This window comes from Cebus imitator, unplaced genomic scaffold, assembly GCF_001604975.1.
Source record: "Cebus imitator isolate Cc_AM_T3 unplaced genomic scaffold, Cebus_imitator-1.0 Scaffold92, whole genome shotgun sequence".
NCBI lineage: Eukaryota > Metazoa > Chordata > Mammalia > Primates > Cebidae > Cebus > Cebus imitator.
Genome location: NW_016107407.1, coordinates 839,013 through 857,979, shown reverse-complemented (window position 1 = coordinate 857,979; position 18,967 = coordinate 839,013).

Below are 18,967 nucleotides of genomic sequence, written 5' to 3'. Positions count from 1 at the left end.
ATATTTGGGTTCCTATATAAAATGTCATAGACTAGGAGGTATAAACAAAGAACATTTATTTTCCACAGTTCTGGAGGCTGGAAAGTCCAAGATCAAGGTGCCTACATATTTGCTTCCTGGCGAGAGCTCTCTTTCTGCTTAATAGATGCTTGCCTTGCCATATCCTCACATAGCAGAGAGAGAGGGGGGGGGGCTCTGGTCTCTTTGTCTTTTCATGAGGGCTCTGATTCTATTATGGGAGCTCCACCAACATGACCTCATCCAAACCTAATTACCTCTGAAAGGTCCTGCCTCCAAAAATCATCACACTTGAGACTAGGGATTCAACATATGAATTTTGGGGAAAAATGCAAACTTTCAGTCCATAGCAATTGTCTTTCTTAAAACTGTAATATGCATTTTGGAAGAAAGTGTGTCTTCCATTCAGTTTACTAATTTCTTGTAGAAAAAAATAAAATAATCAATTATGCTAAAGTCTAGGAACAGTCACAAACTAAGCTAACTCAATGAAATGGCTAAGCTAGCTAAGTTAGCATTCATTGCTAGGAAAACTGAAGTTTTCTGTTATATCTAGGATGTGTGCTGTATTGGGTCACTAATTCCTTTAGGTTAATATAATAGCTTTATGTTACAACTGAGAAATGGGGTTAACCAAATTTCTTAAAATGCTAAGTATTTATTGTTTGTCATAAAATTATTCTAGAATGGAGGTGATTCATTTTAAAGATGTCATTTATCTTAGTTACACATTGTAATTTACAGTACAGGTTATTTATGCCCTCTCAAATTGAAAAGGTTGTTGAAAAGTAAACAATTCACTGTGGCTTAACACATTCATCAAATGTCTCTGTTTTAGACTCCTATAATTACAGCTATTGTAAGAAATGAAGTTGGTGGGATTTTGGCAGTGTTCTGATGCTGCGTTATTTTTTTCCCCAAAATGTTTTTGTATCTGAAAAACTGAAACTATAGTCACCCTAAACTTCTGATTCTATAAGCAGTAGAAACAGCAATGACTTGAATTTTTACTTCCTTCTAACGTTTCTATTTATGATTTAATATGAGTGATTATTGTAAAATTTTAGTGTGTGTTATAACTTGGTGGTATTGTTAAAAATACAAATGCCTCATTTCCTCCCACACCATCTGATTTAATAAGTGTCAGAAAGAGGTAGAACATCTTTACTCCTAACTGTTCTTTTGGACAGCCACAGTTTTCAGATAGTTCATAAGGTATATGTTGTAAAGAAGACGACCATACAAAGCAAAAGAGAACTATAGTCACTGCAAGGAATGGGACAAACAAAGAGATTTAAATGACAGCTTTAATTAAAACCAAATGGAACAACCTAAAATGTAAAAGAGTAACAGAGATGAAGAACAGTCAAGGGACTAAGCAACTCCAGAGAGGCAACAAAAAAGCAGGTTGGACATTTCAGAAAATCAAGTGGGTAAATCGGAAGCCTATCCATCCACACAATGTTCACAAGTGTTTATTGTATTTCTGGTGTGTGGTAGAAATGACAGAGCCCAACGGGGCACAGTGGCTCATGGCTGTAATCCCAGCACTTTGGGAGGCCGAGACAGGCGGATCACTTTAGGTCGGGGGTTCGAGACCAGCCTGGCCAAATGGCTAAACCTCGTCTCTACTAAAAATACAAAAATTAGACGTGTGCGGTTGTGTGCACCTGTAAGCCCAGCTACTCGGGAGGCTGAGGCACAAGAATTGCTTGAACCCCGGAGGTGGAGGCTACAGTATGGGCCAAGATTGCACCACTGTACTCCAGCCTGGGTGACAGAGTGAGACTGTGTCTCAAAAAAAAAAAAAAAAAAAAAAAAAAAAAAAAAACAAAAAAAAAAAAAAAAAAAAAATGTAAGCAAGACATCTTAATAAAGAGAGTATGAAAAGACTTAAATGAAAGAACATACAGTTATTGAAATCAATGCAAGTAGAATACATTATTCTATTAAAATAAATAGACTTTTAGATGGATAGAAAAAATGGTTTAGATGTATTCTGTTTCTAAGACACGATTCGTCAGATAAAAGTGAAAGAGTAATGTTGCAAATGTAGGATAGGACAAGCTACACTATGCAAATGAAAACCAAAAGAAAGCAGATAAGCAATATTAACATCAAAGAAGATTTCAAAGTAAAACAATGTTATATTAAGATAAGTTGTATGAATTGCAATAGAGATCAGAACACAAGTACTGCTATTAACCTAAAATATTATATCCTTAATTATTTCTGGTTATTTGATTGGTAATATAAGTACGTTATATCTTCTTAATATGAGATCTTGTTTCTCTTAAAATATATATGTTATTGCTATAAACAAGATCTCATATTAAGAAGATATAACGTACTTATATCACCAAATAACCAGAAATAATTATAAAGTAATAATTCTTGCCATTTTCAAAATCAATGCTCACGTGATAAATTTAAACTTTTATACATTTTTAAGCGTTATCTAAAAATGTTAAATAAATTAAGTTATTGTTAAGGCAAATAAAATTGGTGGTAAATATGACTTTCTTCAAATTATAGGCACTGTTCAATTTGATCTGCCATTGAACAGTGCCTATAATTTGAAGAAAATTGAAATTTCTTCAAGGGATTTGTGGACACAAGTTGAAAAATAGCTGTTATGTAGCATCCAAATAATTCAGAGAAGTACATTAAGAAACATACAAAGAAACTACTTCATTAAAAAAATGTTATTTTCAAATATTTATGAGACGTTTACAAAAGTTGCCAATAAGGAAAACATGAAAACATTTTTCAATGTATAGTATGAAACACACAAAATTGCTATTTTCAGGAAACGCGTGCCGCTGAAGGTTGGCGAGTTCACACAGAACAACCTACCCAAGAGCACAGACTGGTTCTCTAACACTGCAGCTGCCAAGATGTTTCCATTTGGAAGGTAACTAAGCCATTTGTACATTTGTAGCAATGGGACGGTGTGCAGTGTAAACTTGCCTTTGTTTTCATTCAGTCTGTGTTGTCTGTGTGGTTCTAGATTTACTCCATTTCGTTTTCACCAACAAATCTCTTCCTTTCTTTTTCTATATTAAAATTCTTCATAACAAATTTGTTTGAGTAAACGGCTTCTCCTACAAGTCAACTCTGGAACGTAGAAATGACAATTTGTTGATTTAAAAAAGAAATAAAGCAATTATATATAGGTGAAAAAAAACTGATTAAAAAGGAGATTATAATGAAATTGATAACTAAAATCTGTACCTGGAAAAATCTTAGCACCTAGCAAGAAAAACCTCAGTACTTAGCAAGACAACCACATAAAAATTCATGTTCTAACACCAGGAATTATTTTATAGGAGATCATTAATAAAAACCAAATGTTAATTTAAATTGTGGGCTGATATATTTGCACATGAGTGCATTGTGTATGTAAAATATACATCATTAAAAATAAAGTGATAGAGTTAAAATGAAAATCCACAAACAAAACAAAATGTCACATAATAAACCACTCCTAAAGAAAATTAAAAACTATAAAGAATGGGAGAAGATGTGAAAGAATTCCCACAAATCCTCCTTGCCCTTTGTTTGTTTATTTGTTTGTTTTTTGAGACAGAGTCTCATTCTGTCACCCAGGCTGGAGCACAGTGACGCCATCTCGGCTCACTGCAACCTCTGCCTCCCAGGTTCAAGTGATTCTCTTGCCTCAGCCTCCTGTGTAGCTGGGATTACAGGCCACAACGCCCAGCTAATTTTTGTATATTTAGTAGAGATGGGGTTTCGCCATGTTGGCCAGGCTTGCCTTGAACTCCTAACCGCTGGTGATCCGCCCACCTTGGCCTCCCAAAGTGCTGGCATTATAGGCATAAGCTACCGTGCCTGGCCACTCCTTGACATTAAGAATGGGTTCCATCAAGTCTTCAAGAAACAGGTAAGTGCTATGATATTAAGGTAATATTGAAAGCTTTTCAATTTCCTGAGGCATGATACCTTTAAACATTACTAAGGTAATGCAGAAAAGTATAAACTATTCTCACACATGAATTAGATAAAAACATTTCTAGAAAATATTAGCATGCTCAACCACATAGCAAGTTTAAGGAATACTATATCAAAAAAGTCAGGATAGGAGTCAACTTTGTGGTGGATAGGCACGGACTAACAGAAGGGATATATGGAAGTCATTGGAAGACAACGAAAATGCCTTTATTTCCAAGCTGGATGGAGATTTCTTGAAAGTCCTTGTTGTCATTATGTTTTATAACTTACATATATTGCTTTTGTTCTCTTGTATGCTTCAAATAATTGAGGAAAAAAAACAACAACAAAAGAAGCCTATATCTGAGAGAGTTTACTGAGCCCAAGAATGTGACGCTTATTAAGCACTGGCAAATGTAGTAACATGATTCTTCATATTAGTGAGATAGAGGACAAAAATTCATGGCCATTGTGAAAAATTAGAAAATTAAATGGACATAGTTCAGTGCTTGGTCTCTTAAAAGAAGAAACGCCCAAATCTATGAAGATGAGCATGGAGAAGACTATAGCATGTGATCATTGTGGCCCCTCAAACCGTTAAATAAAAGGCAAACTTTTCATTTAATGTTGTTAGGACAGCAAGCTAATTATATTTGATAAACCATATTAGATTTTTTGTCATTGTTATACCTAAAATAACAATAATGTGATTAAAAACAAGATACAAAATAATCCATAGAGTACTGTATGCAGGTTGGTGAAAATGTAATCGTTTTCCTGTGGGGCAGACCTTTCCATGCACGGCCATCTACAAAACTATAGGGAAAATTTTCATATTTTCATAAATTGCAGACAACCATAACAATAATAACAATAAAACCTTATATAAAAAACAGAAGGAGAATGTTAAAAAAAATGCAGCATGTCATAAGACTACTATAAATGATATTAGAAGGAAAACAACACATTTGAAAAAAATAACACACTTCTAGTGAATATCATAGGCAAACAACTAATTCTGATATGTACAAATCAACAATCAAAAAAGGAATACTTTAGTGGAAAATTGAGCAAAAACTACAGCATGAAATTTTTAAAAATGAGCACATTAAAATGGACAATAAACTGAGAAAAAAAAAAAAAGGTGTCCAGTTTCAGAAGTTAGCAAAGACATGCAAACTAAAAATTAAGATGGTATTTCCCATCTGTTATATTTTCAAAGTCTAAAATCAATAGTAATAATATGAATAGGATGTCGGAAAGCAGGCAAACTTCTTTTTTAAATTGAAAAAAGCTTTCTAAAGAGCAAGTTATAGTATTGTATACATGCCCTTTAATCCAGAAACTCTACTTGTAAGAATTTCTCTTAGGAAAAAATAACCCCAAACCCAAAATGTATGAGTGTGTATAGTAGGATAGTTATGATGGAGTTCAGATAGATAGATAGATACATTGTTATGCATATATTAAGTAAATATAAACAATCTAAAATTTCAATAAGAACAGTTTGGTAAATAAATTACCTTACATTCATGCCTAGTACATAGTCAATCGGTATGGATTAGCAAACAAATTCTAGAACAGAATGCTTAATATGATCCCATCCTTATATAAGGCTAAAAATGTCAGGCCGGGCGCGGTGGCTCAAGCCTATAATCCCAGTACTTTGGGAGGCTGAGGCGGGTGGATCACAAGGCCAAGAGATCGAGACCATCCTGGTCAACAAAGTGAAACCCTGTCTCTACTAAAAATATTTAAAAAATTAGCCGGGCGTGGTGGTGCGTGCCTGTAGTTCGAGCTACTTGGGGGACTGAGGCAGGAGAATTGCTTGAACTCAGGAGGCAGAGGTTGCGGTGAGCTAGATCGCGCCATTGCACTCCAGTCTGGGTAACAACAGCGAAACTCCGTCTCAAAAAAAAAGAAACTAAAAATGTCTCAAATATACTATATTTGTCATTATGTATGTGACATTAAATATGAGATTATATATATGAAATTATATACATGACATTGTGTGTATATGTATTTACATGTATATACATACATGTATATGTATATGTAAGTTTGGTGGAAGAACGCAATTCAGTATATTATACATGTATATGTATAAACATGTATAATATACTGAATTGCGTTCTTCCACCAAACTTACAGGTTGAAACCCTAGTCCTCAGTATTTCTGAATGTGGCCGTATTTGGAGATGGAGCCTTTAAAGCAAGCTTGTCCAACCCACAACCCGTGGGCTTCACATGGCCCAGGATGGCTTTGAATGTTGTCCAACACAGATATGTGGACTTTCTTAAAACATTTTGAGATTTTTTTGCAATTTTCCTTTTTTTTTTTTTAGCTTATCAGCTATTGTTAGTGTATTTTACAAAGAAGACAATACTTCTTCCAGTGTGGCCCAGGGAAGCCAAAAGATTGGACACCCCTGCTTTAAATAGGTGATTTAGTGAAATGAGCTTGTTAAAGTGAGCCCTAATCCAATCTCACTGGCGCTCTTATAAATTTAGGCACACAAAACACCAGAAACAGTCACGCACAGAGAAAAGATCATGTGAGGACACATGAGAAGGTAGCTGTCTGCAAGTCTGGAAGAGAGGCATGGCGATTCCTCAAGGACCTAGAAATAGAAATTCCATTTGACCCAGCAATCCCATTACTGGGCATATATCCAAAGGATTATAAATCATTCTGTCATAAGGACACATGCACATGAATGTTCATTGCAGCACTGTTTACAATAGCAAAGACCTGGAACAAACCCAAATGCCCATCGATGATAGACTGGACAGGGAAAATGTGGCACATATACACCATGGAATACTATGCAGCCATCAAAAATGATGAGTTCGTGTCCTTTGTAGGGACATGGATGAACACGGAAACCATCATTCTCAGCAAACTGACACAAGAACAGAAAGTCAAACACCGCATGTTCTCACTCATAGGTGGGTGTTGAACAATGAGAACACATGGACACAGGGAGGGAAGCATACACACTGGGGTCTTTATAGGGGAACTAGGGGAGGGACAGTGGGGGATGGGGAGCTGGGGATGGATAACATGGGGAGAAATGCCAGATATAGGTGATGGGGAGGAAGGCAGCAAACCACATTGCCGTGTATGTACCTATGCAACAATCTTGCATGTTCTTCACATGTACCCCAAAACTTAAAATGCCATAAAATAGATATTTTAAAAAAAGAAGAATATTCCAAGGGGTACATTTACTAAAATACAAGAAGTGTTGGCAAGGACATGGAGAAGCTGGAACTCTTGTGCATCATTGGTGGGAATGTAAAATGGCACAGCCCCTATAGAAAACGTAAGACTTTTCCTCACAAAGTTCAAAATAAAATTACCATATAATCCAGCAAAAAAGAAAAAAAAAAAAAAGAAAAGAAAAGAAACCTGCTGGATCTTGGAAGCAAGACCCAGACACCTTGATCTTGGACTTCCGGTCTCCAGAAATGTGAGAAAATCAATTTTCATTTTTTAAGCCACCCGGCTGTGGTATGTTGCTATGGCAGCCCCAGCAGACCAATACTATAGATTAGGTAAGCATGTATAAACGTGGCATGAGTTACTTGACTGAGATATATTCTGAAAAATGTGTGATTAGGTGATGATTTTGTGATTGTGCAAACATCAAGTGCAGTTACACAAACGAGATGTTGTAGCCCACCACACACCTAGACTGTATGGCATAGCCTGTTGTCTCTAGGCTACAAACCAGGACAGCATGTGACTGTTCACACCAGCATCACCACAAACACACGAGGAATGCATTGTGCTACTCTGTTCTGATGGCTTGAACATCACTAGGTAATGGGAATTTTTCAGCTCCATTATAAGATTATGGGACCTACCATTGTATATTCAGTCCTTCATTGACTGAAATGCTGTTATATCACACGAGACTGTATTCTTATTACAGACACGCTGCATAATGTTTTTATATATATTTAAAGAACTGAATAGTATAGCCTGCAATGTCAATAATTACTTTTTCTAGATAGTACTTTCAATTTTTAGTAAATTTGTATAGCCATTTTTAACTATCTTGAGGTTTTATAAGAACAAAAATAAAGCTATTTTAATGTGCAAAAAGAATCAGTATTCAATTGATTCTTGTTTCTCTGATGCAACATCTAGTGTAGTATCTTACGCATAAAAAGGGCAATAAAAATTATTGCTTAAAACAGTTAAAGACCAGATTGTATTAGTTGCCACGTTTTTGTCAAGTGATTGTTAAAAACACAATGAGCTTTCATGGAGCTACCGTTTCTCCAGCTTTTTATTAATAAATGCCCAGGCCTGTATTTTCAGGGGGCTCTCTCTGTCAGCCTATCTGGTTGACATACTTATAGGACTTGATATTTGGCTCTTAAGTATGTTTACCTCTAGTTTTCTTTTGAGCAGTTTTAGTTCTTTACTATTTATAGGTTCCATTTTGGGGCTTGGTTGTGGTGATTTATCTTTTCCCCTGACACTGCAGTTTGGTCAGGCCACGTGTAGGCTTGCTGAAATGGTTCCCCGACCTTGATATTTTTTTTCCCGTGGCCCCTCATCTTATTTTCATCTCTGAAGCTACTATGCCATATTGATAAGTGAGAATGGATGGGGCCCCGGTGTCTGACACAGATAAAGCTATCAAAAATATCCCGCAGGGGCAAGCCCCAGGTCCAAATAGGTCTTGTGAGATCTGTAGCGACACTTCAGAGTTCCTCTCCCTGAACATGCATTTAATCATTGTGCAGATGCGAGCCGTTTTCCCTCTGCCCCTAAACTCTGGATCCTGAGATCACAAATCTGTACCTCCTGCAGGCATGTATCTTTTATTAATGGAAACATCAAAATTCTGGCGCAGCTTTGGCAACTCAGTTTGCAAAGGATTATTAAGCTCTTTTGAGTGCTCCAGAAAAGTAAGGTGCATGTCTGGTATCCTTAAAAGTCCTGCAGAGATGGAAACTTAGTCAATTGTGTTTTAGATGACGGCATTAATGGCTTTTGCACTTCGTGTTATTAGCAAAAGTAGTTAATAGAAGCCAAGTCGGCCTACGTGGGGTGGTGAGAGACATGACTAATTCGTAGCTCCTTGGTTTTTAGTATCTTCTGTCATAAAAAGAAAAGTCTTGGCTGTGGACCTGAAAATTTAACTGTCCCCACCCACCGATTTCCTCTATTTTAAACATTTTGTGTTAATGTGGTACATTTCATGAAATTGTTAAGCCAATGTTGTTGCCTGCACTAAAGCTTATAGCTGGCCTTAGAAGCCCTGTTGTCATTCATCCTCCAGGTTTTGACAACTGTGTAGTGCCATGTACCCACCAGCGTGGTGTCATATGGAACAGCTCACTGCCCTAAAATCCCCTTCAATCAACCTATTCAAGTCTCCCCACTCCCATCTACAACCCACGGAACGCTTGGCAATCACTGATCTTTTCTCTGTCTCTGCAGTTTTGCCTTTTTCAGTATAACATATAGTGGAATCACACAGTACGTAGCCTTTTCCAACTGGCTTCCTTTATAAAGCAATATGCACTTAAGGTTTCTCCATGTCTTCTTGTGACTTGATAAGTCATTTGTTTCTGTTGAGTAACTTCCGCTGTCTGGATGTACCATGGTTTGCTTATCCATTCATGTGTTGAATGACATCTTTGTTCCTTCCAAGATGTGTATTTGGCAATCACAGACAAAGGCGTTATGAACATTTGTGTGCAGGGTTTTGGGTGGACATGAGTTTTCAACTCATTTGTGTCAATACCAAAGAGCATCGTTGTGGGATCACATGCCAGGAGAATGATCAGTTTTGCAACAAACTACTCAACTGTCTTCCACAGTGGCTGTGCCATTTTGCCTTCCCACCAGCAATGAGTGAGACTTCCTGCTGCTCCACATCCTCACCAGTGTGTGGTTGTCGCAGGGTTCCTGATTTTTGCCATTTTAGTAGGTGTGTAGTGGAATGCCATTGTTGAATTAATTTTCATTTCCCCACAGACATCACAGCTGACATGATTATGTGCTTATCTGCATCTGTAGGTCTTCTTTGATGAAGCATTTCTAAACTTTTGTCTATTTTTAAATTTGGCTTTTTTCTTATTGCTGAACTTTATTCTTTATATATTTTTGGATATCACTCTTTTATCAGATACAAGTTTTGCAAATGTTTCCTCTCAACATGTGGCTTGTCTTTTCAGTCTCTTAAAAATCTGTTCTTTGTCATTCCATTAAATTAATTCATGCATTGAATGGAAAAACAGAGGGGCCAGCACGGTGGTTCAGGGTCCAGGCGTGGTGGCTCACGCCTGTAATCCTAGCACTTGGGGAAGGTGAGGCGGGTGGATCACGAGGTCAGGAGTTTGAGACCAGCCTGGCCAATAAGATGAAACCTCGTCTCTACTAAAAATACAAAAATTAGCCTGGCGTGGTGGCACGGGCCTATAGTCCCAGGTACTTGGGAGACTGAGGCAGAAGAATCGCCTGAATCCCAGAGGCGGAGGTTGCAGTGAGCTGAGATTGCGCCACTGCACTCCCACCTGGGTGACAAAAGAAAGGAAAGAAACACAGAAAATTCAGATTAAATAAAGAATATACTTAATATTAAACAAATTCTACTAATTAGAGGAAGTCATTGATAATATTTTGATATTGGCACATTACAATCTTATATATTTGTATGTATATACACATAGAAACACATATATACATTGTAGGCAGAATAAGGCCCTCCCCCCCCAAGATATCTGCATTCTAGTCCCCCAAATTTATTAATATGCTATGTTACTTGGCAAGAAGGAATTCAGGTTTCAGGAGAAATTAAGGTTTGCTGTCAGCTGACTCTGAGATGAGGAGATTTCTCTAGATTATCTGGTGGGCCTCATGTAATCACAAGGATATTTGTAAGGAAAAGAGTGAGGCAAAGAATCAGGATCAGAGAGAGCTGGTGAGACTGTGCTGCTGGCTTTGAAGATGAGGGAAGGGAACTGAAGCCAAAGCCTGAGAACAGCATCTACGAGTTGTAAAAGACAAAGGAATGGATGCCTTCCTAGAAGCTCCAGAAGGAATGTACCCCTGCTAATGCCTTTAGTTTAGCAATGGGACTTATTCTGGATGTATGATCTCTGGAACTATGAGATAATACTTTTTTTTTGAGACAGAGTCTTGCTCTGTTGCCTAGGCTGGACTGCGGTGGCACAATCACGGCTCACTGCAGCTTCAACCTCGCTGGCTCAAGAGATCCACCCACCTCAGCTACCCAAGCACCTGGGACTATAGGAACATGCTAACATGCCCAGCTAATTTTTGTATTTTTTGTAGACATGGGTCTTGCTATGTTGGCAAGGCTGGTAATGAGCTCCTGGGCTCAAGCAATCCTCCTGCCTTGGCCTCACAAAGCACTGGGATTACAGGCATGAGCTACCACACTGGGCCTAAATTTATATTTCTTTAAGCAATTAAGTTTGTGTGAATTTGTTATAGTAGCAATAGAAAACTAATGCATGTGTGTATATACATAAATATAAACATGTATTTGTAAAAATGAAATCATACAAAGCATCGTATTTTATGATCTGCTCTTTGAGTTAATATAACATGATCCTCTCTCAACATCAATCCAATACGTCTGTATATTACTATTTTTAGAGCTGATGTATTCTAAATATATAACCACACAAAAAGATCCATTTTCTAATTTGTTTTTGCCCCCACACAAAAAGAATAACTAAAAATGGAAAGAAGAAAAAAAAAAAGATATCAATTGAATAATACAAGTCAGACATCCTATCTGTATTATCTCATTTACGTTGTACACTACTTCTGCAAGACAGGTTTTTCTAACATTTAAAAGATGCAACCCACAAAACTGGTAAGTAACAGGGGCTGGTACTTAATCCATTCTGTCTGATTCCAAAACTTACAGTGGCTCCAGGACCCCATGTTGCGTAAATGGGCACAAGTGAACTGCCAAATACTTGAGCGTTGTGCTGAGCTAATGATGTAGGGTGCAATGCTATTTATCCAGTTATTACTTTAATTACTAAGAATTACTTTTAATGAAATATTGGTTGGCTGCTTGTTTATTATTTTCTTCCCTCATTTTTTCCTGTTTCTATTATTAAGCACAATTATTGGTATCAAAGAGTTTTTTAATACCCATTTTTAGACTGCATTCTAGCCTGGGCAATAAAGTAACACTTCCGTTCTCTCTCCCTCTTCCTCTTCCTCTTTCTTCCTCTTCTTCATTCTTTTTAAATTTATTTTTATTTTTATTTATCTTTCTGTCTTTTTTTTTCTTTCTTTAAAAAAAAATCTTTAGGGTTTTTTTTTTCCTGTAAGCTTATTTCTGTGTTTTAATGGAAGAATTTAGTCAGTTAACATTATATGTAATTAATGATATACTAGATTTTACTTTATGTTTATTACTTATTTTATTTTTTTTTTCACTTCATTCATGCTTGCTTCTGTGGTTAAAGTCTTCATTGCTTTTTCTTTTCCTTGCTAAATGGAAATACTGTACATTTCCATCTACTAACAATTATATTCACTTTCCCTGATTAAAAAAAAAAGAATTACTTAGTGAATAATGCATAGAATGAAAATACTTATTTATAAGATGTGGTGGTTTTAAAATATATCCCCCGATGCTTTGATAATCCTTAATTCCCCTTCCCCTCGAGTGTTGACTGGATGTAGTAATTTGCTTCTAGGGAAGAGAAGGTGGTGGAAGTAATGGTGAGTGACTTCCAAGGCTGGGTTATAAAAGGCGTCCTCTCTCCCTCCATGCTCACTTTCCTGGCTCACTGGCTTTGGGGAGAAACCAACTAACTGGTCATGAGAACACCATGTCAAGCACCACGTGGAGAGATTCACATGGCAAAGAGCAGAGGCCTGCTGCTGGCAGCTGCGGGAGTGAGCTATCCTCGCAGCGGACCCTCTAGCCCTAGTGGAGCCTTCCGATGACTGGGGTTCTGGCCAACACGTTGATAGAAATCTCATGAGAAAAGCCCAGTCAGACCAGTTAGCAAAGCTGCTCCCAAATTCATAGCTCACAGAAACTATGTAAGATAATAAATGTCTATGAATATCTGTGTTTCCAGTTTCAGGATAATTTGTTTCTTTTTAATAGATAACTAATACCTAAGGAGAGATGTTTTATCAGAAAAGTTCTTACAACTCCAATATTCCTTGGTAGTATGAAATATAATAGAAAAAGGGTAAAGATTGGAAAAAAAAAGAAGGAAATAAGATCTGCAACACATTGAAGCATGGGAAGAGATTAATGAAAATAGAAACCTTGGGTTCAAATTTTAATAATGTAAAAAATTTAAGAAGTAGTATCATTGATGTTCTACGTAAAAGACTGTGAATTTTAGGATATAGTGTTTTAAATTTTAAGAGTAATTTCCCTTGAAGGCTCTATTGGTGCTTAGGTTAACTAGAGAATTCATTCATCTATTCAGTTTCTCAAGCCAGGAAGCTGGGGCTCAGACAGACTGTGTCCTTCCAATTTGCCCTCTTTTCCTAACTAGCCACCAAGTGCTGTTGATTTCAGAGCTCAGTTATTTTCACAATCAGCCTCCTTGTCTCCTTCTGTCTGCCACTGCTTTACTTCCGACACTCATCACTTACAGCTTAGACTTCACGGCACTTCAGTGTGTTCTCTGTAGTGACGTCAGAGTGATCTTTCTAGAATGCAAACCTAATCTTGTCAGTCTTCGTCTAGATAAAGTTCAAATTCATTAACTTGACATAGAGATTCCCTGTGATTTGGCTTGACTCCACCCTGAATTTTCTTTCCTGATCCTCTCCCTCATTCTCTCGTGTGCCATCAGACCTAACAAGCCAGGGATTCTGTTCCTGCGATCTCCTTTATGTCCCCAAGGTGCAAACCCCAACTCTGCTACTTTCTTGTGTGTGCCCGTGCGTCATGCTTTACCTTCTCTAAGTCTTCGCACTCTCATCTATAAAATAAGGATACATATAGAATATGATCCACAGGGTTGCTTTGACAATTATGAGATAATATATGTAAAATCCGGGGATGGGTGTCTGAAATACAGTGAATGTTAAAGATGTAGCATTCTGCTAAAAATCTTTAACCTAAATATAGCCATGAAAAACCTTCAGGCAAACCCATCATGTGAGACATTCTACAAAAAGACAGGCCTGGACTTCCTGGCAAAGTCGACGGGATACATACACACACACAAACTCACACACAATTTGAGGAACTGCCCCAGGTTAGAAAAGACTCAGATATAATAACCAAGTTGATTGAAACTTGGGCTGGGAAAAAGAAAGCTACCAAAAACCATTTTGGAACACTGTGGAAGCTTTAATATGGATTTCATGTACTACTGGTTTAACGTAAATATTCTCAGCGAGGATAATGGTGTTGAGGTTATGTTGGATAATATTCTCATCATAAAGATGCACACTAAAATATTTAGGAGTGATGTGTCACGGCGTCTGTAGTGTATTTTCAAATGGTTCATCAAACTTTAAATGGAAAGAGACAGGTAAAGCAACTATGCAATACATGCAACATACTGAGGCGGATGGGCGTTCATTGGGTAACTCCCTTAGCTTGCCTGTAGGATTGCTATTTTCAACATGAAAAACTGGGGAAAAGTAATATTGTACATGTAGAACACACACACAGTTACATGCATACGGACTTGAATGGTGTCAGGAGCTTGAAAGAAAAACTTGTAGGCAGTGATGGAACACTCTTGTGTCACCAAAGCCCTTCCTGGCAACGAGGCTTGGCATTGTGTGTGGAGTCACAGACAGCAACTCTTCATCAGAGTAGGAGGTGAAAAAATTTTAGAAATACTTTTTTACGAAGTATTTTGAAGTTACAAACCCATTCACCAACTTACTTTGTTTCGATTTTCATTTTTATGTAAAAACGGTTGTATGATAAAAAATGATGACTAATTCCAAAAGAGGTTTTAATGAAATAAAATATAAGTAGAAGAAAATAAAATATAAAGGGATAGGACAGCATTTTCACTAGTTTAATCGGAAGAGACTCCTTCTTAGTAATGCATAAAATAATGGTGCATCTTGTAGTGATAGCAGCCCAGATTGAATAAAATATAGGGAAATATTTGCAATACACAATTCTTCTTGTGTTTATTTGTGCATGGAGTAGTGAACTCATGAGTGTCATATAACAACAGAGAATAATATATTCTTGCAGAATGAATTGGTGGTAATAGTGTGAATAATACCATTAACAGTATAAATAAATTGCTATGAAATTATATAATTTCATATAATTATGAAATAGCTATATCAGGGAATATCCATGTGCATTGGAAATTGTGGTCTTTCTTATTGTGAATAATGAATATCCATTATAACAGGGAATATCCATGTGCATTGAAAATTGTGGTCTTTGTTATTGTGAATGAGGCAAAATAATTAGCAAAAACCAAACAAAAAGGAAGATAAAACTATAATATCAACTAGCCCACCATTTCTTGTATTTAAGATTTTATTACAGACATTTAACACATGCAAACTGGCAGAAAAATAGAGCAGTTTATCTCCAAGTACCTCACGTAGCTTTGATAATTACTAATATTAGTCTAATGTTCGTATCTTTTGAAATGTTCAAAGAAAGGGACCTATATTCATTCGCATATATATGCGTGCATACAGATATAGAAATACAGAGGGAGATGCATGTTTATAAACACGTACGTACCTATGTGTGTATATATGTATGTTCGCCTTTGTATTCTGTGGGCCAATTTTATTGTGAGCAAGTGAAGACTAGAGATAATGATTTGCATCAGAGCATTAAGGGAGCTACGTTAGATGTAAGATTATGACTATTCTAAGTGCATTTGTTCTTAAATTTCCTAAAAATCACAGCCAGGGAAGATAATTCTATTTTTAACAATTTGAGGACCTGCCAGACTGTTTTCCAGAATGGCTGTCCCCATTTACATTCCCCCCAACAGTGATAAGAGATCCCTTTTCTCCAGGTGCTTACCAAGCCCTGCTGTCTTTTGTCTTTTTGAGAATAGCTATTCTAAATAGGTGTGATGTGATATCTTACTGTGCGTTTGATTGGCATTTCCCTGATGACCAGTGACATTAGCACCTTTTCGTCTACCTGTGGGCCACTTGCAAGTCTTCTTTTGAGTGGGTCCTTAGCTCACTTTTAAAAACTGGGGTTGCGTTTTTGCTGTTGAATTGTTTGACTTTCCTGTATATTTTGGATATAAGCTTCTTATCAGATATACGGTTGGCAAATATCTTGCCCTATTCCGTGTGACACAGAAATTTCACGACTGAGTATATATTCAAAGAAACTGAAAGTAGTATCTCGACGAGATATCTGAACTCCTGTTTATGACAGTACTATTTACAATAGCCAAGATACCAAGACAACCTAAGTGCCCATTGGCAGACGATTGGATAAAAAAGTGTGGCAAACATATACCATGGGATGTCATTCAGCCTTAAAAATGAAGGAAATCCTGTCATTTGTGATAACATGAGTGAACCTGGAGGACATTGTGCCAAGTGAAATAAGCCAGGCACAGAAAGAGAAATACTGTAAGTTCTCACTTATATGTGGAATCTAGAAATGTCAAAGTCATAAAAGCAGAGAGTAGAATGGTGGTTGCTTCAGGGGGAGATGTTGGTAAAAGGGCACAAGGAGTCAGTTATGTGGGGTGAATAAGTCCTGGAGATCTAGTACATAGCACGACAACTGAGGTTAACAATACTGTACTGTATACTTAAAATTTGGATCACGAGGTCAAGAGATCGAGACCATCCTGGTCAACATGGTGAAACTCCGTCTCTACAAAAAATACAAAAAATCAGCTGGGCATGGTGGCGCGTGCCTGTAATCCCAGCTACTCAGCAGGCTGAGGCAGGAGAATTGCCTGAACCCAGGAGGCGGAGGTTGCGGTGAGCCGAGATCGCGCCATTGCACTCCAGCCTGGGTAACAAGAGCAAAACTCTGTCTCAAAAAAAAAAAAAAAATTTGGCAAAAGAGTTTATCTTAAATGTTCTCACCATATGCACACAAAAATCATAACCATGTGAGGTGACATATATGTTAAGTAGCTTCATTGTGGTAATCATTTCACAGTTTACACATGAATCCAAACGTCACACTGTGTTCCTTAAGTATACGCAATTTTTACTTCTCAATTATACCTCAGTAAAACCGGCAAAAAAAAAAAAAAAAAGTAACAAAGTTAATCAGACAAAATCTCACTTAAAAAAGAAAATTATTTCAATGAGTATATATGAAAAGTGGAAACTGCTTTCCATTTTTATACAGTTTGAATATCTGAAATCAGCAGAATTTATGATTCTTTGCTTGAAAACTTAAAATTCTGAATAAATAAACTCACCATGCAGTTCGTAAAATCTTACTCTGAATTGATTTACCAGGTTTCACCTACTATTTCCACTCCTAATTCTTATCATATTTTTTTCCTATCTCCTGACCCCAATGGCAAGTTTTCTATAAATTTAATTCTGGTTATCTTGATTTTTATTCTTGGCATATATTTGTATGTACCATACAGGCAGAGCTGAAACCTTGCAATTGGAATTCCTTGCAATATATATAAAGCTATCTATCTATCTATCTATCTATCTATCTATCTATCTATCTATCTATTTATCTATCTATCTTCAGCTCTGCCCATGTACCATGCTCTATTTGGCTAATATGCGTTCTTCCATCTCTAAGGAATTATTGATTTGGATGTAGCAGGGCTACTCCAATGTGAGTTGGTTTGAAAATGCTATTTTTATTCAGATTAAAGAATTTGGGATTCGACAAGTCGATAGCATACGGAGGATGCCAGGCTGTTTCACTCCCTAAGTAGTGTTTGCAGACACCCTGGGGTGTGGGATAAACTCTGTATAGATTATTCAGGTTTGACTGCACAGCACTCTATTTTAATTCCATTTTACATTAATAGCTATGCAGAATGTGTAAGAGCAGCGAGTCAATTGAACTACAAGGGATGCATTGAATCATTGATTTTGAACACTGCAGTCATAGTACTTTGCAAGAAATAAAATATTGATTAAAACAAACCAAGGCGATTTTTCTCTACTTTCTTTATTTAAAGTTATTTTATTTAACATTTGGATTTTCCTAGTTAGTAGTGGTATGCAATAAATATGAGGAATATTTGAGACTATTTAGAGATCATCCAATGACCATCAGTAAGAATCTAAAGGACTTATATTTCAAAATTGACTTTTTCTGAAAGTTCAGCTTTTTATTGATGGGTTGTACAGAAATAATTTCCCTATTGATAGTTATTTGGCTCTGATCCTTGGCAGAGAGAGGAATTCTGCTAAGATTATATTTAAAAATTTTTTTTAAAATTGTCACATAGAATCACTTATAAATGGCAATTTTTGACAGTTTCATAATGTAATGAAAGAGATTGGTCGTTAACAGTATTCACATAACAGAGAAGCACATCTCTAAAGTACACAGTTTTAGAATTAAATGGACATGTTGAGAATAAGCAGACACTATCAAAATAATTCCAAGCATTTTAGAGAAGTCGAACAAAGGTTAAGGCCCCCAAATCATTTCAGAAATGATAGTTTCCTCTTGGCCCAATTAGGGAACCTGAATGTGGTTATGTTGCTGTGGTTCTCAGGACCGTAATTGCACATAAAATCTCCTTCCAAATCATAACACATGTGCTATTTCTACGTCTCTTTCCATTATAAACAAAAGGCGAATTATTAAAATGTGGTGAGATTTCAGGCAGAATTGGCAGTCAGCTTAGAGGGCAATAATTTAACTTGCACTGCGAAATTAAAATTTACCTCCACTCATTGCAATTCCACTGACCAGCAGCAGGCAGTTGTATTTTTATTTTTATGAGAGCAGAGAGATTTAATTACTTCAGTTTAAACAGAATGACCTACCGTTGCCTGCTGACAGGGCTCTGGTGCAGGCAAATTATGGCAGATTATGTT